At 43.8% G+C, this 26,405-nt stretch overlaps 1 protein-coding gene across 2 annotated transcripts in view; it reads left to right on the top strand.

Moving 5' to 3' along the window:
* The first annotated feature begins 19,624 nt into the window (after positions 1 to 19,624).
* CTPS1 (CTP synthase 1) overlaps positions 19,625 to 26,405 on the top strand; it is an 85,324-nt gene continuing 78,543 nt past the window's right edge. Inside the window, exon 1 of one of the 2 annotated variants that reach the window (XM_033956993.1) lies at positions 19,625 to 19,823. The gene's annotated coding sequence lies outside the window, so the exon portion shown is untranslated. The remainder of the gene's footprint in view (positions 19,824 to 26,405) is intronic. The other variant, XM_033956992.1, reaches the window with a different exon arrangement.

Here is a 26,405-nt window from a genome sequence, read left to right as displayed (position 1 = left end):
GGTCCACAGCTGCAGACGGGAGATAACCAGAAAGACCCGTTTCAAGATTTCGAATTTACGCCCAGTAGCATCTATGACGAACTATCAAGACTCAAAGTAAACAAAGCCATGGGACCGGATAACCTACACCCCAGAATGCTCAGGGAGTTAAGGGAAGTCCTGGCAGAACCATTATCTGTTCTTTTCAATCTTTCCCTAAGCACAGGAAGGGTCCCCTTGGACTGGAAAACCGCCAACGTAATCCCACTCCACAAAAAGGGCTGCAGGACAGAGACAGCAAACTACAGACCAGTGAGTCTCACGTCTATAGTGTGTAAACTCATGGAAACACTGATCAAACAGAATCTTGACACAATCCTAGATGAAGAAAAACTGCGTGATCCACACCAACACGGGTTCACCCAGGGTAGATCCTGCCAATCTAATCTGATTAACTTTTTTGACTGGGTTACTAGACAACTGGACGCCGGAGAGTCACTGGACGTGGTATATTTGGACTTCAGTATAGCATTTGATAGCGTCCCTCTTCGAAGATTACTGAACAAGCTGAAATCGATAGGATTAGGAGACACTCTAACTACATGGGTTGGGGATTGGCTGAGCGGTAGACTTCAGAAGGTGGTGGTGAACGGTACCCCATCCGAAGCATCGGACGTGATCAGTGGAGTGCCGCAGGGCTCGGTCCTGGGCCCGATTCTATTTAACTTATTCATAAGAGATATGACGCAAGGACTTAGAGGAAGGGTATCACTGTTCACCGACGACGCCAAACTTTGCAACATAGTAGGCAAAAGCTTATTACCTGATAATATGACACACGACCTACTGTTGCTGGAACAATGGTCAACTACTTGGCAGCTAGGCTTCAATGCTAAAAAATGCAAGATAATGCACCTGGGTAAGAGAACCCCGCATAGAACATATGTACTAAATGGCGAGACCTTGGTTAGGACCACGGCGGAACGTGACCTAGGGGTTATCATTAGTGAGGACATGAAGGTTGCCAATCAAGTGGAGAAGGCTTCCTCCAGGGCAAGACAAATGATGGGGTGTATCCGCAGAGGTTTCGTCAGCAGGAGACCTGAAGTTATGATGCCTCACTTGGAGTACTGTGTTCAGTTTTGGAGACCACACTACCGAAAGGACGTGTTGAGGATTGAGTTGGTTCAGCGAACGGCCACCAGGATGGTCTTGGGGACTCAAGGATCTCACGTATGAAGAAAGATTTAAAAAATTGCGGCTGTACTCACTTGAGGAAAGAAGAGAACGGGGAGATATGATTGAAACATATAAGTACATCACGGGACGCATCGAGTCAGAAGATGATATCTTCTGGCTCATGGGACCCTCGACCACCAGAGGGCATCCGCTGAAAATCAGGGGAGGGAAGTTTCATGGCGACTCCAGGAAGTACTTCTTCACCGAAAGAGTAGTGGATCATTGGAACAGACTCCCACTCCAGGTGATAAAGGCCAGCAGCATGACAGATTTTAAGAGAAAATGGGATACTCACGTGGGATCTTTAAGGGAGTAAATTCAGGTGAAGGGATACTTGGAATGGGCAGACTTGGTGGGCTATAGCCCTTTTCTGCTGCTTTTTTCTATGTTTCTATGTTTCAACCGAAAACCTCTTCTTGCTGTGGAGGAGAGTGGTAACAACGGAAGGAGGATAGTATCCACCAACCAAGGCTGCATGATCAAAAGCCAGGCCGTAAGACCAGAACAATCCAGATCCTGGAGCACAACTGGGTCCTGTGCGAGGAGACAAGGAGGATATTGAGCTGAAGCCCCTCCTCTCACTGAAACCGAACCAGGGCAGAATACCACGGGCACCTCACCCAGTCAGGCACTATGAGGACCACAGGACCCCTGTTGGTCATTATCCATCTGAATTGATGCCCAATCAAGGGTCATGGAAGGAAGATATACAGTAGACCTTCCAGCGTGCAAGGACGAACCAGATCATCCAGGCCATCATTGCCAACCTTGTGAAGTTGACTGAGGAACTGAACCACTTACTAGCTGGTCACCTATGCCATGAGATGGAACATGGGGCGACCTCAACATTCCACTATGTAGTCTTAACGCCCTTTGAAACAGGGACTATGCCCCAGGGACCAGAATTTGATGACAGAGAGATTCTGCCTGGACGTGGTCCACTCTGGTCCTTTGCGCTGTGGACAGCACCATAGAAGCTGGGCTTCCACATTCATGGAGATGCTCCTGGCACCCCCCTCAATGGACTGAAGCCATTACCATAGTGAGGTTTGAGAAGACTCGGATGGTCCAATGCTGGAGATGACCCTCAAAGTAGAGGAGCAGCAATCGAATCACCTGAAACTCTGGACAATTGATCGACTACTGCCGCTCTGAAAGGACCCACCAACCCTGAACAGGGACAGTCAGCAAATTGCACCCCAGCCTTAGAGATTGGCATCTGCTGTCAGAATTACCCCCTTACATAACATAACATAACATAACTTTATTCTTCTATACCACCATAATCAAAACAATTTCTAAGCGGTTTATACAGAAGAAGGCTGGACAATCAGCGAAATACAAATAGTTAAAATACAACAATTTTCTTAGTATATTCAATGTAAAGTTTTGTTAATAATAGTATCCACATTTAGGAAATGAATTTATCAAACAACGCTGACTTAATTACTTTTTGAAAAGCACCATAAGACAGCAAGGCTCCACCAATGCAATTACCCAACCAGAACTGCTGCTTACTTGCTTGAAATGCAAGAGTCATATCCAGAAAAGTCTTATATCTGCAGCCAGTAATTTTTGGATAAGCAAATAAATTGCAAGTCCTAGTTTTCCTCGTTGGGCTGTATAACACAAAATGAGATAAAAGGTAAGTTGGGGCCAATCCCCTTGGAAATCCAGAGGGGGAGACTCCTAAAGAAAGAGAGATAGAGAGAGGTCACAGCCACAAGGCTAGACTGCTCCGGGTCACCGATGCTCAGAGCAGTGGAACATGGAACAGATCCCTCTGCGGGCTCATGTACAAAATCAGAGCATTCTGCTGCAGGCAAAAATGAGCTTGGCCCAAGAGACAGCATCGAGTGTTGTCACCATGTTCCTCAGGACCTGGAGACACTGCCAGGCTAGTGGATTGGGGAAGCTAGGAAATCCCAGACAACTTGCCAGAGTTTCTCCTGACTTGACACGGGCAAGAACACCTGGTTCCAGCCACTGTGAAACTGCACCCCCAGCAACTCATCAAAAAGTCGATCACCCAGCTCAGGCACAAAAGCAGCTGAATGACTGGGTGAACTACCTGATGCCCCTTTGGCACTGACGGGGTTCGTAGCATCCAGTCAGCCAGATATGGAAGAACAAAAACTCCCAGGATATGCAGACTTGCCACCATCATCATGGTGAAGGTCCTGGGCGCTGTCTCCACCCCAAAGGGCAGCATCGCAAACTGGGAATGATACCACAGAACGGCAAACCTCAGGTATTTCCTATTGACCAGAGAAAGAGGAATATGGAGATATGCCTTTGACAGATCCAAAGAGGCCAGAACTTCCCCAGAGCCACAGTGGTGATCACCAAACGCACAGTCTCCAGCTGGAAGTGGGGCACTCTCAAGGCTGCATTAACCACTTTGAGATCCAAGATTGGCCTCCAATCATCTGTGCCACTCTCTGAAAGATGAAGCATATTGAGTATCTGCCAGAGTCTCGCTCCAGAATGGGCCTCATGGCCGCAATGGTCAACAATCTACGAACTATGGCCTCCCACTGAGCCTCATTCTCTGAGCTTCCTGCAAGGAAATCCAGAAAAGAATCTACCAAGGAACAATGAAATTCTGAGCTATAGTCAATCCAGGTGACTTCCAGGACCCAAAGGTCCGAGGGATGGCCTGCCATTCTACCAGGAAGGCCGAGAGCATCCAAAGTGCAACATTGCGGGCATCACTGGATGACTCCCAGTGGATAGCTAGTGCTGAGAACACCGAACCATAGTCCAGAACACTGGGAGGAAGGCTGGCCAGAGGATGCCCCAGAAAACTGATAGAAATGTTGGACAGCCTGAAAAATAAAGCTGCCCCAAATCCCTCAAGACTCAGGACCTGTGGACAGGCAAAAACCATGGGCCAGCGGGCCTGTGCATCAGCCATGAGTTCATCCAGACCTTTGCCAAACAGGTGTCCCTGGAAGGGCGACCCACTCAAAATCACCTTTCAGGATGATGCACTGAACCACAGTCTGATCTCACGCACCAAAAAGGTAGAAAGCATAGAGAATACTAACAAGGAGATCCTGGGCAGGTGTCATATAGGCTACCCTCAAAACCAGAAACTCAAGGACCCTGAGCACCAGAGTGTCAGGATCAAGGCAGAGCCAAAAATGGCATGCCTGGTTTACAAAGGAGGAGGTCACCGCCATCTTAATTCTGGCAGCTGCCGAATCAAATGTGCTGGAGAATGAAATCCATGCAGTGGTCTTGAACCACCTGCAGGACCACACCCCCAGAACTGGAGCGAGATGGGCATGTAGTAACTTGTGCCACCAAGGAGTCCACCTTCGGGGAAGCAAGGTGCTGGATAAAAGCATCTGTCATAGTGCGTAACTGAAACATGGCCCTAGAACATGCTAAGGGGCCTTCAAGCACTTTCCAACCATCTGTGAAAATATGAAATAGGTACAGATGATCAGAAAAATGGCAAATTGTGGCCTCGGAGCACTCATGAATGAACATTCTGCAGAGACAGACCGCCCAGTCTCCAGCTTCAACTCCTTGAAGGACTCAGGGATCCAACTACCAAACGTGAGGGCTTGAAAAAAATCTGTAGATAATGGATCCCCTACCCCTCCAGATCCGGAGCTTTACTTGGATCCAGGTTCTGGAGATCGTTGAGAACTGTGACATCTCCCGCCTGCATACAGAAGCTGAGATAGTATCAGGGCACCCGGGACAACCATGGACACAGCTGGCATACTGACGGGGAGCATAGTGTAAGGGGGGAGACAGGAAAGCCCATGTCCTGAGAAGGAGGGGCCCCCGTGACCGGTGAAGATGCCTGTGAAAGGGTGGCTGGCATTAATTTCTGAGCCAAATAAGCCTCGTACAACATAGCATAAAATTCCGGAGAAAACCCATCACTGGGCTAGAGGACTAGAGAGAGTTTGCTGCCATAACATGCTTGTGTTTCCTCGGAGCATCAAATGAACACTCCACAGGGCCCCTGTCACCAAATTTTCAAGCGCTTAGTCAGAAACAGCGGCAGGACCCACTTCAGAGGCCGAGGGTACTAGGGCCAACTCAATTTTGCCCCCCTCTCGCTCCACAGCGCATGTGGAACACAGCAGTGCACTTGACCACCAACCAACGTAAGTGGGACATGAGCCACCAAATCCTGCCCTGGGGAATCCATCTGGGCTGAAGATTCTGTGTTATGAGGCTTCCTACAAGCTCTGGTGAGTATGGGAAAATAACCCAGGAATAGAGTGTGGATTGTACAAGAAGCCAAAATGTTATTAAAAGCAACCATCGATAACGTTGTTGATATGACCCATGACAGGATGAGTAGAGCCATCTGGCTGAAGGTTACATTACATTAGATATTTCTATTCCGCCACTGCCTTGCGGTTCAAAGTGGATTACAAAAGAATTACAAAAAACGTATTACAAGATGAAGATATCTGTTAATTTCTAGAGGAGATAAAGAGTAGATGAGGTTGCTTTGGGGGGTCAGGAGGGTATTGGGAAGTGGTTATTACTGCTGGAGTAGGGAGGGGGTAGGATTGTGGATTGGGTTGGGATGCTCATAAAGGAACAATTGTGGGTGCTCGTCTGATGGGATACATAACATGTTTTTTTTTGGGGGGGGGGGATTTTAGGAAACGTTTTCTGTAGTTGTGAATAGTTTATGATGTTGTTATATTAGTTGTTTACTGATATTCTGTACATATATTACGTATGTGTTTTTCTTTGATGAACATTGTCAATGTTTTTCTTTTATATAATTAAGAAAACATTTTAGAATAAAAATTGATTGAACAGTAAAAAAAGGCAACCATAGATATAAGTGGAAACTGTAAATCTAATCCATGTGCCCAAAATGTTTTGGCACTTCTGTGCCTGCTTCAAGGGCATTTGTTTTTTTTTTTTGTTTTTTAACAATTGTAGACAGTAATTCCACCTATAATAACTCTATGGTTGCATGTAAAGAGTTCTCAAACCCTAGACATACTTAAAAGGGGCCTGCAGAGGGGTAACAAAGGTCTGTGTATGTTGCTCTGTATTTTATTGATATTCTATGTATAGCTATTTCGGATCTTATTTTGTTTTGGGATGTTTTTTTTTTTTTTTTTATGAGGACTGGTCCATAAGCTCAGCTGGTTCAGTATTCACAAGAAAGCATGTTGAGAACAGTGCTGAAAGTTTCAGGAAGTGCTTATAGCAAGAAATATTACTAATGTGTAAACTGCTTTGAAAATTGTCCACAGAATGACAGTAGGATTGAAAACAGATGCTATGTAAGCATATTAAGGAGGCCATTAGAGAAGATGTTCCTGACTTTACGAGCAAAAACCAGCAACATAAAAAACACCCAATGGTTCCACAGAAAAAAAAGGACAAAACAAAACAAAAAAAAAAATGCACTGTGGAATCAATATTCTGTATGTAAAAGTTTATTGATGCATAAAAAAGAGGGTTAAAATGCATTAAAAGCAATTATCCCAAAACAAGCGATGCAAATAATATAGAATCAATTAACCATAGTTTTTAAAACCGTTCTTAAGTTGAATTTATATGTAACTTGGACCCTAGTATTCTTCGCACCTTCTCCACCTCCTTGAGGCCCCTCTTGCATCCTTTCCATCCATCTAGTGTACGGCCTATTACTTAGGCCAAGGTAATATACAGTGCTCCCCCGCGAATTCGCGGTCGGTGGTTCGCAGTCCCGGTCATTCGCGGTGTTTTCCGACTGTGAATGACCGGGCAGGGGAAGCAGGAGAGGGCAGCCGGAGTGCCGGCGAGTGAAGGAAATCACTCGCTGTATGCTCCAACCGCCTCTTCCTGTACTAAAGTCGGGCCTTACCAATCAGGAGCTGCCCAACCTTAGTACAGGAAGAGGCGGTTGGAGCATACAACTAGTGATTTCCTTCACTTGCCGGCGCTCCGGCTGCCCTCTCCAGCTTCCCTCTCTTGTCTCTCCTGCCTAAAAAACGTATTTGTGGTTTTTTGAAATTCGCAGGGGTTCCGTTCAGATTTGAAGAGAGTGTGAAAGCTGAGGTTGGAGAGCCTTGGTGAACCTAACACCCAATAAAGTGCAAAAAAGTCATCTATAATAAAGAAAAAAAACCTCCTGCAGCTGATTGTGTGATTTGTGATAGGGCAGTTCCACAGGTGAGGGGTAGATTTTTTCCCAATGAGATATTCATTAAAATGCTGAGGGTCAACATGATGATGGCTCTAGCATTACTGAATATCTCATAGGCTGCTGTTATTTACATATTTGTAAAAAAAATAATCTAAATCTCACTGAAAAAAATCTACCCCTCACCTACAGAACTCTCACACCCTCTTCAAATCGTAATAAATTATGAGTGAGCTAGGGAGGGCCATGGAAGTGACTGAATCTGATTTTCGGAACCCCTGCTACTTGCAATTAATATACAACAAGGGAGGACCCACTCAACACAACAGTGTAATTAAAAACTTACCAGTTCAAGGAAAGTCAAAAGCAGCATGTACATTTTCTGGAATTGGAGCTAAGATATACAGACTGGAAGAGATAGGAAGATGGGTGGTTGATTTTCCATATTTTGGATGGCTGCAGACTGAGAAGGAAAGGTCATTTGTAATAACATAGCAAATGACAGCAGATAAAGACCTGAACGGTCCATTCAGCTTTGCCAATCAGTTATACCTATTAAAAATTAATGATTAAATTAACTTGTCTCTTCTTTGATATTTCTGGAAAATAGACTGTAAAGTCCACCTTGTATTGTCCTAGATTCCAAATGCTGAAATTGCCGTCCAAGCCCTCTCCAGCCTATCCAACCATCCTATTTGCAGGATAGCTACCATAAGTCTGGCCAGTAACATCCTTATGTTCCAAGTTAGAGGAGTTCCCATTGATGCCCTCCCCAGCCCATTCTACACCAAATCACCACATATGGGACACAGACCATGCAAGTCTGTCCAGTACCGGCCTTAGTTCTTTAATTTACATCCTTTTCATTTTCTAATTAGAGATCCTTTATGTTTATCCCATTCTTTTATTAATTCCATCAGTATTTTCCTCTCTACCACTTCCCTCAGGAGAGTATTCCAGGCATCTACCACCCTCACACCACCCAAAGATGTGAATGAAATAGTACATACCTGCCTATATGATAGCTTCAAATGTTATGACAGTCCTAGGGGAGCAACACGTAGGTCTCTGGAGTAGCCTGGTGATTGATGTAGTCAACCATAGAGATGGGGACTTATTGGGTATGGGTTTAACAATACAAAGAGGATGGGCAGTGGCGTAGCAAGGGTGAGAGGTGCTTGCGGTGGCTGTGCCACTTCCTCATCACCTACTCTGCCAACTACCTCCACACACTCCTTCCCCGCGTGCCGCTTCCCTTTCCTCATACCTCTGTAACATTCCTGGCGTGAGCAGCAACCTCCGAGCTGCTGTCATATCAGTGTTGGCTCTTCCTCTGACATCACTTCCTAGGTGCGGGTCCAGGAAGTGACATTAGAGGAAGAGCCAACGCTGGCACGACAGCAGCATGGGGGTAACAGCTCTGACGCTCATAGAATTCCTTTGAGCATCGGAGCTGTTACCGTCACAGCCGGCACTACAAATCACGCTACGGTTTTATAAAAAAGGGGGGGGGGGGGAAGTATTATAATATGCTTGTCCTGATTTAAGGAGGCTGTTTTGGCATTCAAAAACTAGTTAAGAATGTAAAAAGTTAGTCCAATAAAAAGGTATCACCTTATTTCTGTGTGTACTCAGAGATTGTGTGAGTGTGTGATCCCCAGAATTAGAGTGTGAGTGCATATGTTACAAAACATAAAGTGTGGCCCTCTGATAGAAAAAGGTTGGACAATCCTGCTACAATGTGTGTTGTTGTTTGAACATTTTATTATTATAATTACTATCTCTGTCTGGGTTATTTTTGCTGTACAACACCATGGGTGAATTTTTTGTAAAGAAGATGATAAATAAATCCTAACTGATTAACCCCCCATCCCTTTCACAAAACTGCGCAAGCGGTTTTTAGCATTGGCCAGAGCGCTGATGCGCTGCTCCGATGGTCATAGAGTTCCTATGAGCATCAGAGCAGCGCAGGGCATTCAGCGCGCTGGCCGGCGCTAAAAACCTCTTGCGCAGTTTTGTAAAAGGAGGGGTTAAGAGAAGTGTGGAGCAGGGAAGACATGATCATGTGTCACTAACCCCCCCCCCCTTTTACTAAACAGTGATAGCGGTTATTAGCGCAGGGAGCCGTGCTGAATGCTCCACGCTGCTCCCGACGCTCATAGGAATTCTATGAACGGCAGGAGCAGAGCAGAGCATTCAGCGTAGCTCCCTGCACTAATAACTGCTATCGCGGTTTAGTAAAAGGGGGTTAGTTATTCCCATTTTATCCTATTGTTTACTGGAAGCTTCTACAGGGGTGGGCAACTCCGGTCCTCGAGGGCCGGAATCCAGTCAGGTTTTCAGGATTTCCCCAATGAATATGTATTGAAAGCAGTACATGCAAATAGATCTCATGCATATTCATTGGGGAAATCCTGACTGGATTCTGGCCCTCAAGGACCGGCGTTGCCCACCCCTGTTCTATACCACTAATAATGCCTGGGTGGTTTGCATGAGGTTCTGTAATGGTGTTACAAATGCATGAGCTTCAGTAAAAGGGTTACAATACATGATCTAAATATATGTGAATCTTACCTATTTATACCATCTATCTATCTATATACTATAATTATGGTTTCTGTATTGTCATATACTCATCCTATTCTCTGCAGAATTGGGCAGTAGAAATGCGAAAACTTGAAGCAAAAGTAAACAGTCTGATGCAAGAAAAGCAGCAGTTGCTAAAACAATTGCAGCAACTCAAAGATGTAATTGAACAGATGAAGCAGCAGGAAGAAAGATTAATTCTTGTTCTTCAGGAGCAGTATAGAAGAGAAAATGATGAAAGGAAAACTATCTCCAGGGCATGCAGGATCTTATGAGTGAAGGACCTAGGAGGAGTTGCCAAAGGAAACGGGTATAAGCAAGCAACTCTAGGGATTATTTTTTTTTTAAACAAATAAAATCAAACTAGAAAGATACATTCATTATTTAAACGTAAGCTGAGAGCTGCAAGCCATTGAAAGCTGGAGGGAGATTTTATGAAATTGAGATGGGACTGCACTGATCCACTGCTGAAATTCCCTGGAGTCCTGAAACCTTCAGGAGATGCATAGTCGAACCCCCCCCCCACCCAAACCAAGATCCGTATCAGTGTTTAACCACATACTGTGGGAATTGTATATTTTGTAAAATAATGTACTGTGTTTTGGTATTCTTAAAATAAAGAGTTAAATTAGTTGGCAATATGGTTTTTAATATTAGAATACATAGTACCGTATTTTCACTCATATACCGCGCACCCGTGTAAAACGCGCACACGGGTATAGAGCGCGGGAAACTGTAATTTATGTAGAGAAATTTTTATATACCGCGCACACCCGTACACCGCGCATGCCGCCCCGACTCTCCCGTCGCCGCCCGACTCTCCTTTTGCCCGCCCCGACTCTCCTCTGGCCGCCCCGACTCTCCTTTCGCCTGCCTCAACTCTCCTCTGGCCGCCCCGACTCTCCTTTCGCCTGCCCCAACTCTTCTCTGGCCGCCCCGACTCTCCTCTCCCCTTGAAGTCCTGTCCCCACCCTGAAAGCCTGATGCCCCCCCCCGACATCCGATTCACCCCCCCGCAGGACCGCTCACACCCCCACCCGAAGGACCGCTCGCACCCCCACAGCCTCCCCCCTCCCTCCCCCTCCCGCATGGAGAAGCTGTCTACCTTGTTTCCGGATGCCAGTGAGCCCAGCTGCTTCCTCTGCCGACGGTCCTGCCCCTTCTCTGAGCCCTGCGCTACGCTACTTCCTCTTCCGCGGTCCCGCCCTTTCTCTGACATCAGAGAAAGGGCGGGACCGCCGGAAGAGGAAGCAGCGGTCCTACGGGTGGGGTGCGAGCGGTCCTGCGGGGTGGGGGTGCAAGCGGTCCTTCCTGTTGATGAATCGGGTGTCGGGGGGGGAACTATGTAAATAAAAAGTTGTAAAACGCGCTCACGCGTATAACGCGCATGGTTTGTAAAATCGTGTATAACGCGCGCGTTATATGCGTGAAAATACGGTAATAGTCTTTCCATGCCAACAACAGGCAAAATGTTTAGCAAGAATAAGCAACAATCTTCGCAGAGGACTTAACCTCCTGCACCCAACTCACAGGAAGAGCACCCGTGTTTATATTAAGATGCACTAACCAATTTAGCGTGCCCTAAATGCTAAGATGCCCCTAGGATATAATGGATGCCTTAGCATTCAGCGTGCGCTAATCTTTAGTGAGCGCTAAATTGATTAGCGCACCTTAATAAAGAGAGAGAGACTGTGGTACTGGGGGAACGGTAGATAATAGCTGAACAGTGTTACTCCAGGTTGACAACTCATGAATGACAATCATTAGGCTAATGCCTAAATAAGTCCACCTGTACATCATAATGTCTCTGCAATTTTTAATTTCAGTTATGAAAATACTTTAAAAAAATCTCAAATCAAAACATAAACATACAAGTGCTCCTCTCTGTGAGATGGGGTTTTGGCTTCTGATCCACAAACTCCCCTTGTAACTTATATCAATCAAAAATATCACACCATAGTAATAACAGCAGTGAATTTAGTGCTTCCAAGCAAAAGAATATCTAAAAAATCCAGACTTATCTGAATCCAAAAAAGGATTGCATTTACTGCCCGACAGAACTCCGTTTTGTTGTCTTCGTTGGACAACAATAGACTGTCCCTAAACATTAACAAAACCAACACGTTACTCTTCCCTTGGAAAGAAAATCATAAAAAATATCTGTTCCTATTAAAATCCAAGGAGTAACACTCAAACAAATTAACAAAATTCGGATCTTAGGTGTCATCCTTGATGAAAACTTAACTTATCATGATCACATTAGTTATGTAGTCAAAGCCTCTTTTTACAGACTACGTCAAATCCGTTCTATTTCAAAATTTCTCTGTGCCAAATCTTTAAATATACTAATTCATTCATTAATTATTGCAAAAATCGACTATTGTAATGCTTTATTCAAAGGAATGGCCCAAAAAGAAATCAGAAAATTACAGATCATACAAAATACATCTATTAAATTAATTACTGGGGCCAAAAAATTTGACCATGTAACCCCTTTATTACAAAAAGCACATTGGCTCCCAGTGGGACATCGAATATTATACAAGCTATCTTTACTCACCTTTAAATCGTTATTATCCAAAACTCCATCATTCATTTATAAAGTTCTAATTCCATACACTTCTCAAAAAACTTTACGATCCAATCAGCAACTTTTATTAGTTATCCCCTCTCTCAAAATCATAAATACCAGAAGACAGTATATTTTCTCAGTCACAGCACCGCAAACATGGAATTCTCTCCCACTTTATTTAAGGGAGGAAAATAACCTCGACAAATTCAAAAGCCAACTTAAGAGTTTTCTTTTTAAAGATGCTTTCAATCCTTAATTGAAATGCCAATTACTCTTTACAACTCCCTTTCACTTCAGTCAGCTATATATATTTTGTTTTCCCATCCATTCTGTGTATTTACCCTTATTGATCCCTCCTTTCCTATTATAAATTGTATTTCTTCCCCTCTTTCCCAATGTTTCCTGTCCAAATTTGTCTAGTTTGTTTTAAAATGATTTATAGATTTTATTATATTATTGTTAATTTTTATTATGTATTTTCTGTAAATGTAAATCGCTTAGTAGTTACGATAGGCGATTAATCAAATATTGAATAAAACTTGAAACTTGAAACTTGGACAGAAACGGTTTATCCTTTAAGTGCAACAGTAGATTAAATCAGGTCTTAAGCCCGTTCTCGATGTTAGCGTCCTTGAATGACACGCTTCCAAATATCAAAATGTCATTCAAGGACGCTAAGAACATAAGAACATAAGAATTGCCGCTGCTGGGTCAGACCAGTGGTCCATCGTGCCCTGCAGTCTGCTCCCGCGGCGGCCCTCCGGTCAAAGACCAGCGCCCTGACTGAGACTATCCCTATCAGGGTACGTCCTTGTTCAGCAGGAACTTTTCTAACTTTGTCTTGAATCCACTGGAGGTTTTTTTCTTCTATGACAGACTCCAGAAGAGCGTTCTAGTTTTCCACCACTCTTTGGGTGAAGAAGAACTTCCTTTTGTTCGTATGGAATCTAACCCCTTACAACTTTAGAGGGTGCCCTCTCGTTCTCCCCACCTTGGAGAGGGTGAACAACCTGTCCTTATCTACTAAGTCTATCCCCTTCAGTACCTTGAATGTTTCGATCATGTCCCCTCTCAATCTCCTCTGTTCGAGGGAGAAGAGGCCCAGTTTCTCTAATCTTTCGCTGTACGGCAGCTCCTCCAAACCCCTTAATCATCTTAGTCGCTCTTCTCTGGACCCTTTCGAGTAGTACCGTGTGCTTCTTCATGTACAGCAACCAGTGCTGGACGCAGTACTCCAGGTGAGGGCGCACCATGGCCCGGTACAGCGGCATGATAACCTTCTCCGATCTGTTTGTGATCCCCTTCTTTATAATTCCTAGCATTCTGTTCGCCCTTTTCGCCTCCGCCACACATTGTATGGACGGCTTCATCGGCTTGTCGATCAGAACTCCCAAGTCCCTTTCCTGGGAGGTCTCTCCAAGTACCGCCCCGGACATCCTGTATTCGTGCATGAGATTTTTGTTACCGACATGCATCACTTGATTAATGGGCTTAAAAACTGATTTAATCTACAGCTGCCCTTCCAGGATATGAAAAGGTACAGGAGGTTAAAGGGCAAATTCTTTAACAAGTGCCCAAATGTTAGGCGCCTAATTAAGCACTGTTGAGTGCGATCCAAGTAAAACTGGGTGCTGTTTAGTGAATCGCGCTGAGCGGCACCTATTTTGGAGGCGCCCAAGAAATAGGCCAGCTCTAGGCACAACTAAAAGTTAGGCGCCAAGCTGAGCTTAAGAGCAGCGATTCTGCAACAAGGTGCCTCACGTGTAGCTACGCCCACACCTAATGGGCATAGCGCCTATTTTTTGAAGGCCCCCTAAATTTTAGAGGCGCCTTGTTACAGAATCGCACTTTCTTGATAGGCACCTAGGTTTCAATCACTGCTGATTAAAAAGCTTAATTGAGCTTGTTCTTCAATTTAGATAGGCGCCTATCTAGTTTCTAGCGCGGGGAGCCGCGCTGAATGGCCTGCGTTGCTCCCAACGCTCATAGAGTTCACATAAGCGTTGGGAGCAGCGCGGACCACTCAGCACGGCTTTTTGCGCTAACAACTGCTAGCGCAGTTTAATAGAAGAGGGAGTTACTGGGTTTTTTTGCCACTTTGTTTGCTTATTAGTGACATATATTTCTTAAGAACACAAGAATAACCCTAATGGGTCAGACCAATAGGTCAGCCCAGTAGCCCATTCTCGGTGGCCAATCCAGGTCACTAGTACCTGGCCAAAACCCAAGGAGTAGCAATATTCCATGCTACTGATCCAAGGCAAGCAGTGGCTTCCCCCCATGTCTTTCTCAATAACTGACTATGGACTTTTCCTCCAGGAAACTGTCCAAACCCTTCTTAAAACCAGCTAAGCTATCCAGTGGCGTACCTAGCATATGTAATAGCTATAAACAACTCAGATGTATTGAAAACCAATGTATGTATAAACAACACTTCCAATAGGAGACTGGTGTGGTCATGAGATGTTATAGTAATACAAATTTACTGCAGAAGCAATGAGAAACCGATATCAATTCTTTATTGCTCAAAAAGAAGGAAAACGCATCAGAAAAGGCCCTCCACAGTAGTGGATCTAAAGGTGGTTAAGCGGTAACCTCATAGGCAAAACCTTCTTGCAAAAGTGAGCAATTAAATAAAAAACTGTGCTTCACATAGATGCTGAATTAAAGATAGAAGCAAAAAGACCACTTATCTTAGATTGGCTCTAATTTTGCAAGAAGGTTTTGCCTATGAGGTTACCGCTATTGTGGAGGTGGGAGGGCCTTTTCTGAGGCGTTTTCCTTCTTTTTGAGCAATAAAGAATTGATATCGGTTTCTCATTGCTTCTGCAGTAAATTTGTATTACTATAACATCTCATGACCACACCAGTCTCCTATTGGAAGTGTTGTTTGTACCTAGCATATGTGACACCCGGGGCCCATCATTTTTTGGCACCCCCCCATCTGTACGAAAAACATGATTTTTAGTAAGAAGCCACACGTCACACATGAGTACCTAGGAAAAGGCAGCATCTTATATACTGTAGTGAGCAGTACAACAGCAATACACCCATTGTAAAACTAAACAAGCCAGACTAGTAAAGATCAATCCTACACCGTCAATCCTAACAGAAAACCATGTCTTTCGAACACGCAGAACACAGAAAACACCTTTGCCTAGTATGGAATATGTAATCACAAACTAACCCCTCCCCCTTTTACAAAACTGTAGTGTGGATTTTAGCCACAGTGGTAACAGCTCTGACGCTCATAGAATTCTGGGCATCAGAGCTGCTACCACCACGGCTGGTGCTAAAAAACGCTCCACAGTTTTGTAAAAGGGGGGATAAAATAGAAATACATAGACAAAGGTTAAATTGAACCAGCAAGAAGCTGGACTCTGCATACAATGCAACACCACAGAAACAGTGACACATGTCTCCTAAAGCAATAAATAAATAGAAAATTTTTTTCTATCTTTGTCTTCTCTGGTTTCTGCTTTCCTCATCTTCTTGTCACTCTCTTCCTTCCATCCACTGTCTGCCATCTCTCTGCCCCTATATGGCATCTTCTCTACTTCTATGCCCCTTCCAGAAACTGTATGTCTCCTCCTTCTCTCCTTTCACCCCCATTGGTCTGGCATCTCTCTCCTCTCCTTCCCTCTCCCACACCTCTCTTCTGCAATCCCTTTCTTTCCTCATTTTCCTTTTCAATTTATTTTTTGCATCCATCTAGATTACGTTCTTACTACCCTCTCATCAATTTCCTTTTTTACTGTCTACCTACAGCTCGCCACCTTTTTCCCTCACCCCCTCCAGTATTTCCCTAACTCAATCCTTTTCCCCCATCATGTGCCCTCCTTTTATTTATCCCCTCCTTCCATCATCTGCCCTCTTCTCTCTCCTCTCCACTTCCATCATCTGCCCCTTCTCTCTCTTTCCCCCTCCTTCCGTCATCTGCCCTCTTCTCTCTCCCCAGTTCCATCATCTGCCCTTCTCCCCACTTCCATCATCTGCCCCTTCTCTTTCTTTCCCCCACTTCCATCAGCATCTACCCCCTTTTGTTCCCTACAACCCAATTCCATGCAGTATCGTTCCCCCTTATGTCTCTTTCCCTGCAATTCATTCAGCATCTGCCCCTTTCTCTCCCTCCACCACGCATCCATACCACCCTGACCCCCTTTGTCACCCTTCAGCATGATTCCATATCACCCTGACCCCCCTTTGTCACCCTTTACCATGTTTCCATAGCACCCTGACCCCCCTTTGTCACCCTTCACCATGGTTCCATAGCACCCTGAATCCCCTTTGTCACCCTTCACCATGGTTCCATAGTACCCTGACCCCCCTTTGTCACCCTCCACACCCTTTCATGCCACCCTGACCTCCTTTCTTTCTCCGTCCCAAAAATCCCGCGATGACTGCTTCTGCTCCGATGGAAGCTCGAAGTGACTTCGGAGGGGGTTGGGCCGGCAGATGCAGTTAATTGCGGCAAGATCCCGCGATGACTGCGGCTGCCGGTCCCCCCGACGTCACTTACCTCTTCCCAGTCATTGCGGGACCTTCTTCACTTCAGCGCGGCTGACGACTCTGCTCTAAGTAGGGCAGCCATGCTGAAGTACGGTTTGAAGCAGCGCGGGAGGTTCCGGATACGGCCGGCTGTGCACTTCCTTGGAGCATGCAGCCAGGGCAGACTGCCCCCCCTGCCCCCGCCCTTGGTACACCACTGAAGCTATCCGCTCTTACCACAACCTCTGGCAATGCGTTCCAGAGCTTAATTATTCTCTGAGTGAAAAAAATATTTCCTCCTATTGGTTTTAAAAGTATTTCCCTGTAACTTCATCGAGTGTCCCTTAGTATTTGTAATTTTTGACGGAGTGAAAAATCGATCCACTTGTACCCTTTCTACTCCACTCAGGATTTTGTAGACTTCAATCATATCTCCCCCCTCAGCTGTCTCTTTTCCAAGCTAACAGCCCTAACCTTTTTAGTTTTTCCCACCGTACCATGTACTGTCTTCTCAATTTTTTGCCCTGGTCCTCTTCTTATTAGGGGCTTGATAGATGCTACTGAGATATTTCTTTTTCTTTATTATATGTAATTTTCATTTATAATAGTTTGTATTGTTTCTGGATGGTTTTTTTTTCTGTACAAGCATATATTGTAACATGTAAATTGCATAAATAAAAAGAAAAAACACACACATTGTCCAGATCTGGACTGTGTTGGGCATCTTTGGCAAGTGTTCAGGTCTTTTCATCATTTTACAATGTTGTTTCACCACTTTTCTCTTCCATCATAGCTGCTGTTCTTGCTCATCGGTCAAGTTCACAATGACCTTGAATGCACCCCTTGGGCGGTGTGGACCATTATCTGAGAAAGCCCCAAAATAATAATTATTTTTTTTAACTCCAGGAAACATCTGTCCTAGTCCATCATTTCCAGCGATCCACTGCGCATGATCCCACTGTACCCTGTACTATTGCACTTTATATTGCCCATCGTATGATGCTCCACCCTACCAAGTCATCTCTGATAGTATAATGTGCATACTAGGTCTACCCCCCTTTTGCAAAACTGTGCAAGAGGTTTTTAGCACCGACCGACTCGCTGAATGCTCTATGCTGCTCCGACGCTCATTGGAACTCTATGACCATTGGAGCAGCGCAGAGCACAGCATGCCGGGCGGCACTAAAAACCTTGGGGGGGGGGGGTATGTTTTGCCATGCTATGTTTACCATGCTATGCCCGTCATGCTATGTCTTTCCATACCATGTTTTTGTCATGTTATGTTTTTACCATACTTTGTTAGCTGTTTTGCTATCTTTGTCAGACAATGTCTTGCCATGTCATGTTTATCATCACTTTTTATAAATACACTTTAATATGTATGTAAACTTGTAACCCATTCTGCGGTCTCATAGGAGGACGGGATATACTCATAAAAGCAAATAAATAAATAAAGAATGAAGGCTTTCAGGGCAGGCTGATGGCATCAGACTCACCTCACTGTTGCTGCTGGCTGGCCTGAAGATTATATATTCAGTGGAGGAGGTAGGTAGTGGAAAGGAGAAAGGCACTCCAGTCTGGCTGTTGCTGGAGAGACAGAGAGCCTATGTCACAATGGCTTGATTGTCCTGTACTCCCCTCTGTCCTCCAACCTTGTCAGCTGATTAACCGTTCCCCTTAACTGTATTTATGACATCCTGTTTGTCTGTCTTGTCTGTTTAAATCAGTGTATCTCAAACTGTGTGCCAAGGCACACTAGTGTGCCTCCTTAGATTTCAGGTGTGCCACGGTACATGGGGGAAGAGGAGAGGTGCCGGCACCAGCTGACTGCCTACAGGACGTGCCTCTTGTGGCGAGAGGCACGTCAAGTAGGCAATCAGTGGGCGCCAGCACCTATTCTCTCTGGCCGGTTTCCCTTCTGACACTCCCCACTGGTGTCTCAGGGACAACCTGGAGGGCCTACACACACATGCAGACATGATGATGATGTCACGCATGCGTGTGATGTCATCATGGCGATATCCGCACACTTCCAGGTGCCTCGAGCCACGGCCACTACCTTTAGTGTGTCACGGCTCAAGAAAGTTTGTGGGACACTGGTTTAGATTGTAAGTTCTTTCGAGTAGGGACTGTCTTCTTTGTGACTCTGCAGCGCTGTGGGCGTCTGGTAGCACTCTAGAAATAATTAATAGTAGTAGTGTGAAGAGTTTCAGACTTTGGGGAGCAGAGCTGAGATTGTGATGTCATAATGCCTCATTCCACCAATAAGAGCCAACCTCATCAGTGATGTCAGAATGGCTTGAATGTCCTGAATCCATGACATCTTGTTTGTCTGTTTTGGCTGTTTAGATTGTAAGCTCTTTGGAGCAGGGACTGTCTTCTTTGTGACTCTGTACAGTGATGTGTACATCTGGTAGCGTATAGAAATAATTAATAGTAGTAGACTATGCCACTGGATCATGCTGGGGGAGGGGGTGTTGGAGGGAGAGAGAAAAGCACCTGTGGTGAAGAGGAGTTGGATGTAGAGAGAAAGAGAGATATGCACCCATGTGGGAGGGAGAGCGAAGCACTGAGGGTGGGGCTGGGGGGGGGGGGCGTGGTCACGTGTGTTGTTGTTTTTTTTCCCACTTCACAAATATGGTAACCCTAGCCACGAAAGGCACCTTAGTTCTCCTCTGACGCAACTTTTTCAATTCTCCCGCGCTTTGTTCTCCTCTGACTAACTTCCTGTTTCCGGCCTGGCGGGACGCAGCTGTGGGAGAGCGAGAGAGCGTGTTGTAAGGCGCCGGAGCAGGAGAGCGGCGGGATTGGCGGTGAGCGAGTACGAGTGTGACGGTAGGGTGAGCTGTTGGGGGGGGGGGGGTCGCGGACAGGGAGGCCTAGTGGACCGGGGAGAGGGAGAGAGAAAGAGCGAGAGGTGGCAGGGACCACGTGGGCGGGAGACCGGTCTGCCGGCTCCCAGCGCGCGCGCCTCGGTCTCTCTTGCTTTTTTAAACTTGTGGTGGGTAAAGGCCAAGGAAGGCGGCGCACGTGACACGGGCCATTCGGTCCCAGCACCTGTGGTCTGACACCCGGGAAAACCTCTCCCGGCAGGAGAAAGTTATTTACGTGCTAACTTTTCACAGTGAACAAATTAGCACAGTGCGCACAAAAATGTTATAACTGCTGTAATATGCAATTTAACTGTAATTGATTTGTCTTAACATATCTGATGAAACCATTCCGCTGCTTTTTTTTTTCTGGGAGGGGGGGATCATCCTCTGGGGCTCTTCTGTATGAGGTTCATGCTTTGTTCAATTCTGTCACTCCTTTATGGAGATTCCTTACTTACTGTTCCCTTCCCTCTCTCTGGAGGGGTGGGGGGGGGTCAAGTATCCAGAATCCTTCCTCTGAAAAAAAAAAATAAAATATATATATATACAGATAAGGCTGTACTATCATCCCCCAGGATAAAATGAGCAGAGAGATGAAGAAATGTTTACATAGATTAGGAAAGCTGGGAAACAGTATAATAATAGGCAATTACTCCAATAATGACTGGACAAATGTTTTATCAGGGAATGCTAGGGAGGTAAAATCCCTAGACGTAATAAATGACCAACAAAAGGGGGAATTATTTCAGATTTAGGCATTAGTAGAATGCATATACCTTAGACCTGTCCTAAAGCTACTGTGATAGAGGCATTTAAGTACAGTTCTTGAAATGAATGGAAACGCAGAAAACTTTTGTTTGGCTAACAGAAAGTTCCTGAATTAGAGCCAGGGTATGGTAAGGCAAAGCAGTCAATACAAAACATCTGGAAAATTATATTCTTCACACATGTATGAAATTTCTATCCCTATGGATTCCATGCTTGTGACTTAGATTGGCATCTATTGGAAACAGGATACTGGGCTTGATAGACCTTAGGTCTGTCAAGGTTTCAAGGTTTATTAAATATTTGATGAATCGCTATATCTTTATACAAAGCGATGTACATAATAATAAAATACAATTGAGTTAAAATACATACAGTATATATAAACAATAGAAATCCAACATGACCAACAACAATTGGGAGGGAAGGGGGGTTAAAGTTACATCTATTATGTTGAGAAATACATTTAAGGGAAAAAACATTGGGGAGTAAGGGGATTTTAAAAGCGAAATTAATAAAATAAAATAAATTTTAGATATTAAAAGCCTGTTTAAAAAGAAATGTTTTCAGGGATTTCTTGAAGGATAAAATGTCTTTTTCAATTTTTATGTATTGGGGCAATGAATTCCACCATTGGGGGCCAACTACAGAGAACATATCTAATCTTCGAGTGCCTATTATTTTTAAGGAGGGAACAACTAATAGGTTTTGGGAAGATGATCTAAGTGTTCGTGTGGAACTATAGGGAATTAACATTTTAGAAATGCATTGGGGTTGATTGAATATCAAATTTTTAAATATAAGTAACAAGACCTTAAATTCTATGCGCTGGCAAATAGGGAGCCAATGTGATTCGATGAAAAGAGGAGTTACATGATCAAATTTTTTGGCATTATGGATTAATTTAATAGCAATGTTTTGAACAATTTGCAATTGTCGTTTTTCTTTTTGAGTAATATTAAGTAACAAAGAGTTACAATAGTCTATTTTTGCTATTACAAGAGAATGAATTAAGATATTGCGGGATTTGGATTCAAGGAATTTGGATATAGATCTAATCAAACGTAATTTATAGAAACAGACTTTAACTATGTTGTTGATATGATCTTTAAATTCTAATTTTTCATCAATTATAACTCCTAAGATTTTTAATTTAGGGACAATTTCAATTGGCGTATTATTAAGTAGAAAAGGCGAATTTAATATGATATCTCTTTTCTGTCCCAGTATGGCTACTCTAAACCTATCTTTTTTTTCCCATAATTGTCTGACTGCTATCCTCCAGTGCGCTCTAGAATATTATTGTAAATGTAATGATTGATCTCAAATCTTAACCACAATGGAATCATTGTTGTCATTTGTGGGCTATAAAAAAAACTATATGGTATAGTTTATACAAGAGAGCAGGGGTGTCAAAGTCCCTCCTCGAGGGCCGCAATCCAGTCGGGTTTTCAGGATTTCCCCAATGAATATGCATGAGATCTATTTGCATGCACTGATTTCATTGTATGCTAATAGATCTCCTGCATATTCATGGAGGAAATCCTGAAAACCCGACTGGATTGTGGCCCTCGAGGAGGGACTTTGACACCCCTGCAAGAGAGGGTTATGGAGTCAGTCAGAAGCAATTTTTGGGTTACTGGAGTTAGTGAAAATGTGCTGTCTCCAACTCCTAATAGAGAATAACTACTTCATTGCAAACGCTTAAATGTCTTATTTCACAGATAATTTGATTCACCCGTTTTTTTCAGGATATGTTTTACTTTTAGAATATATATTTATCAAGTTCTTAGATGATTCACTAACGGATGTAGCGGTATATAAGAAATAAATTACATTACATTACATTACATTACATTTTGTAAAGTGACAGCCTTTGAAGAAAATCATAATGGCAAAAGGAGTATCAATGAAGTTGGCTGTTCTTGAACACTTCACAACAGATGGGAAGCATTCTATGTATCGGTGTATTATAGAAGATGACAGTGAAAAAACATGTGATGCAAAAATTAGTGGCTTAGTGGTTCTGGCAAAAATGCCCCTACAAGAACATCAAATTTAAAAAGACCTTTGCAGCATTTTCATCCTCAAGTGTTAGAAGCTGTGAATCAGAAAGATAATGGTACTAACACTTCATCTACTTCAGGGAATATATGGTGGTTGGAGGACTAAATATAATCCGTGAACCTTTGGTAGCATGAGAGAGAATCCTACTGCCACCACTACATATGAAGCTAGGCCTGATGAAACAATTTGTAAAGGCTTTGAATAAAGACTGTTCGTGCATTGAATACATAGCGCATAAGTTACCTGGACTTACCATGGAAAAACTGAAGGCAGGATTTTTCAGTGGTCCACAGATCAAACAACTTATAAATGACCCACGTTTCATAGAATCAGTGAATGAAATCGAATCGTGTCCTGGTCTTCATTTGTTCTTGTTGTGAAAAACTTTCTTGGCAACAAGAAGGCAAACAACTACACACAATTAGTGGAGGATATGCTCTTTCATTTCAACAGGCTTGGTTGTAACATGAGTGTTGAAGTCCATTATCTGCTCAGTCACTTAGATCGCTTTCCAGAGAACCTTGGTGACTTAAGCGAAGAGCAAGGTGAAAGATTTCACTGAGACATAAAAACAATGAAAGCCAGAAACCAAGGAAGATGGGATGCACACCTGATGGTGGACTATTGTTGGAATCTTATGCGGGATTGTCCTGGCAGATCCCACTCTCGGAAGTCTTACAAAAGGAGGAACTTCTTGTGTGTCAAATGACTGGAAAGTTTGTATCATAAACTTGTGCTTTTGGTATGAAATGAGTAGTTTTCATGTTGTATACTTTTCTTTTAATTTTAATGTTTTCTTCGTGCTTAAAAAGATATTAATTTTAAACACTACATTAAAATATTCTGATTTTTTAATGGGCAAGCAGAGTGAAGAATGGTATGTGGCACATGTTCTGTATCTCAAAAACTAGAGCTGATAGAAGAAAACTGGTGCCGTTTTTGGAACCAGCAGGTCAAATATACCCAGAAACATGTCTAACATTTGAGGCACCAAAATGAGTGTTGACCAGTGTAATTGAAGAGGCCAAATATAAGAACAAACTTTGAAAAAGTTTGAACGGATGCTTTGTCTTTATTAAAATGGATGCATGCACACATTAGAGTCAATTATTTTGCTGTTAAGGTTAGATTTGTTGATGAAAGTAATACAGTACCCATGGGGATTGGGGAATGCCGGATAATTATTTTTCTGGTTGCCTGAGAGTTACTGTACAAGGAGCCATATCTCAATTCTCACCCCAAAGTAGCAGCTGTCCTGAACTGTGAAACCCCGCTCCCTCCAGTCCTGAAGCAGATGGCGGTCTTGAGCTACAAACCCCCACCTCCCTCTCTTCTTTACTCAAAGCGACAGCTGGTCAGCAGGAGGTAGCGCTCAAAACAGGCTGCTCGCTGGTGCCCGGCAGGGCCTTACCTCTGATGCGAGTAGCCTGTTTTGAGCTCGGCTGACTAGCTGCCGCTTTAGATAAGAAAGGGAGGGAGGGGGTTTGTGACTCAGGACCGCTGCCTGCTTCGGGGCTTGAGGGAGGGGTTTTTGTTTTTGGGGTTTTTTGTTTTTTTTTTGCCGCTCAGACAACTGCTTTGCTGGTGCTTTGGGGTGGGAGGGAGGGGGGTTCACGGCTCAGTACTTTGAAATATTAAACTCCATTGACAATCAGTGGCTTATTCCAACTCAAAAGATTTCTTCCTCATCCAATATAATCTGTAGTTCTAATGTCATCCCAAGTCTTCCCAGTAGAAGACTCTTTACCGTCTCTCCTTCAGCTTACTCTCTTGTCTCTTAATTCTTCTATCCTTTTGCCTAAAACTTGAATTATCCGTCACCTTGAACCTATCCAGGTATAGAGCAACTCCCTGGAGGGAGGGGGTTCATGGCTCAGGACAGCTGGATCAAGCTGCTGCTGGTGCTTTGAGGGATATTCACCCCCCACTGATTTTTTTTTTTTTTTTTTTTCCGGTTGGGTGAGAGTGCTGGTTAACTGAGATTCTACTGTAGTGTGATAACTTGGACATTAAGAGTAAAGAACACCCAGGTACATCTCGCCAGTGAATATCTTCAGAAGTTAGTGGAAGGTATGTTAGAAAATTTTGAAATTAAAAATGAACAGGTCCTATGTATTGTAACAGATCATGCTTCAAATAGCTTAAGCTCAATTGAGAATCAAAAAGGTTGATGAAGCAATCACACAAATATTAGAAGTGGAAGATACCATTCCTGCAAATGATCTACAAATGGCACAAATACCGTAGATGAAAACAGTAAATATCAATCTTTAAATGATATTGTTGAAGAAGCATCAAAGTTAATTACAATTCAGCATACGTGTTGTGCTATACATATACTGCATCTAGCAATAAGAAATGGATTGAAAGATCGTCATGCAGTTCTGCTTATTGGCAAGTTGAGGTAAGTGGCTGTTGCAGCTAGGACCCCTAAAACAGATGCTATGCTGCAGAAATGTCCTAGAAAAGGAGCCATTTTGGATCAAGCAGCTCGCTGGGGAAGCACATATTTGATGATAAAGCGTGTGTTTGCTTCAACTAAAAGACTTTCTTTAAGATTTGTACAATATCAATTTTCATTATCTGAAAACCTGTGGGTGAAGTGGTGGATTTTAGAAAGTCTTACTCCACCCTTTTACTGTCACCAAGAAGCTGCAGTCATTTAACACCTGGTAAATTCTTGTTGGAGTGGAAAAACTTGATGTATATCATGAAGAAAAGAGGAAGATTAATTGCTGATGGCATTGTATCTTCAATGGGAAAAAGAGAGGGGGCTAGATGTACTAAAAAGGGTTGTTAAGACTGTGTGGGTCGCCGTGGACTGATTATTTTGGCTGCTTTCTAAACAATAATTGATTTGTTCAAACATCTGCCTATGCAAATGAGTTTTGCAAAGGGCAGTTATAATCCCATCTGATTGCTTGCTTAGAAACTGGCTTTCACATGTGCACAGAGCCATTTTAGGGAAGCCTGAACAGCTGAGCAGCAGGAGAAGCCCCAAAGCAGCCGCCTGCCACTCAGCTGTTGAAGCTTTTTCTTTTTTTTCTTAATGTTACAGATGAGTATGTGTGTGCTACACATGCACAATATCTGCCCCATTAAAAAAAAAAGTGAGTTGAGCTACTTCTCCCTAAATGATCCCCGGAAGAAAAATAGAGGCAGGAGGGTTGCCCACTCTCTCCTGCCTCTGTGAACCCCACCCCCATGAAGCCAAGCTCTGTGGACTTAAATAAAAATTGGCAGGAGGGATGCCCACTTCTTCTGGCCTCTGTGAACCCCCCCTTCCCCATACTTTAGAATCAGCAGGAAGGATGCCCACTCCCTGCTCGCAGGTCCGCCTCTCCAAAATGGCAGACCTTCCGTTTCTCAGTGCATCTTGGGATGCACAGGGAGGGGCCTGTAGGGGCCTAAAGCCCCTCCCCTGTTTGTTGTTTTTTTTGATCAGCATTAGCAATCTGATTATGGCATGCATCGTTAAGTCATCGATTGGATGGCTCGTTTTTAATAATAATGACCTCATTTTAATAGTAATGAGGTTGTTTTCATACCAGAATCGTAAAATGTATGACCACCGGAAAAACCATGTGGTGAGCCATTTTCAACATTGGGCCGGCAAATTCCATCAGTTGCTAAACCAGTCAGACTGGTTTAGCGACCATTGGCCCCTATAGCGAGACCCACTACCCCAATCATTGCATATGTGTAAAAGTGT

Source organism: Geotrypetes seraphini, chromosome 8 (genome assembly GCF_902459505.1).
Source record: "Geotrypetes seraphini chromosome 8, aGeoSer1.1, whole genome shotgun sequence".
NCBI classification, from domain to species: Eukaryota; Metazoa; Chordata; class Amphibia; order Gymnophiona; family Dermophiidae; genus Geotrypetes; species Geotrypetes seraphini.
This window is presented reverse-complemented; position numbering and strand designations above follow the sequence as displayed.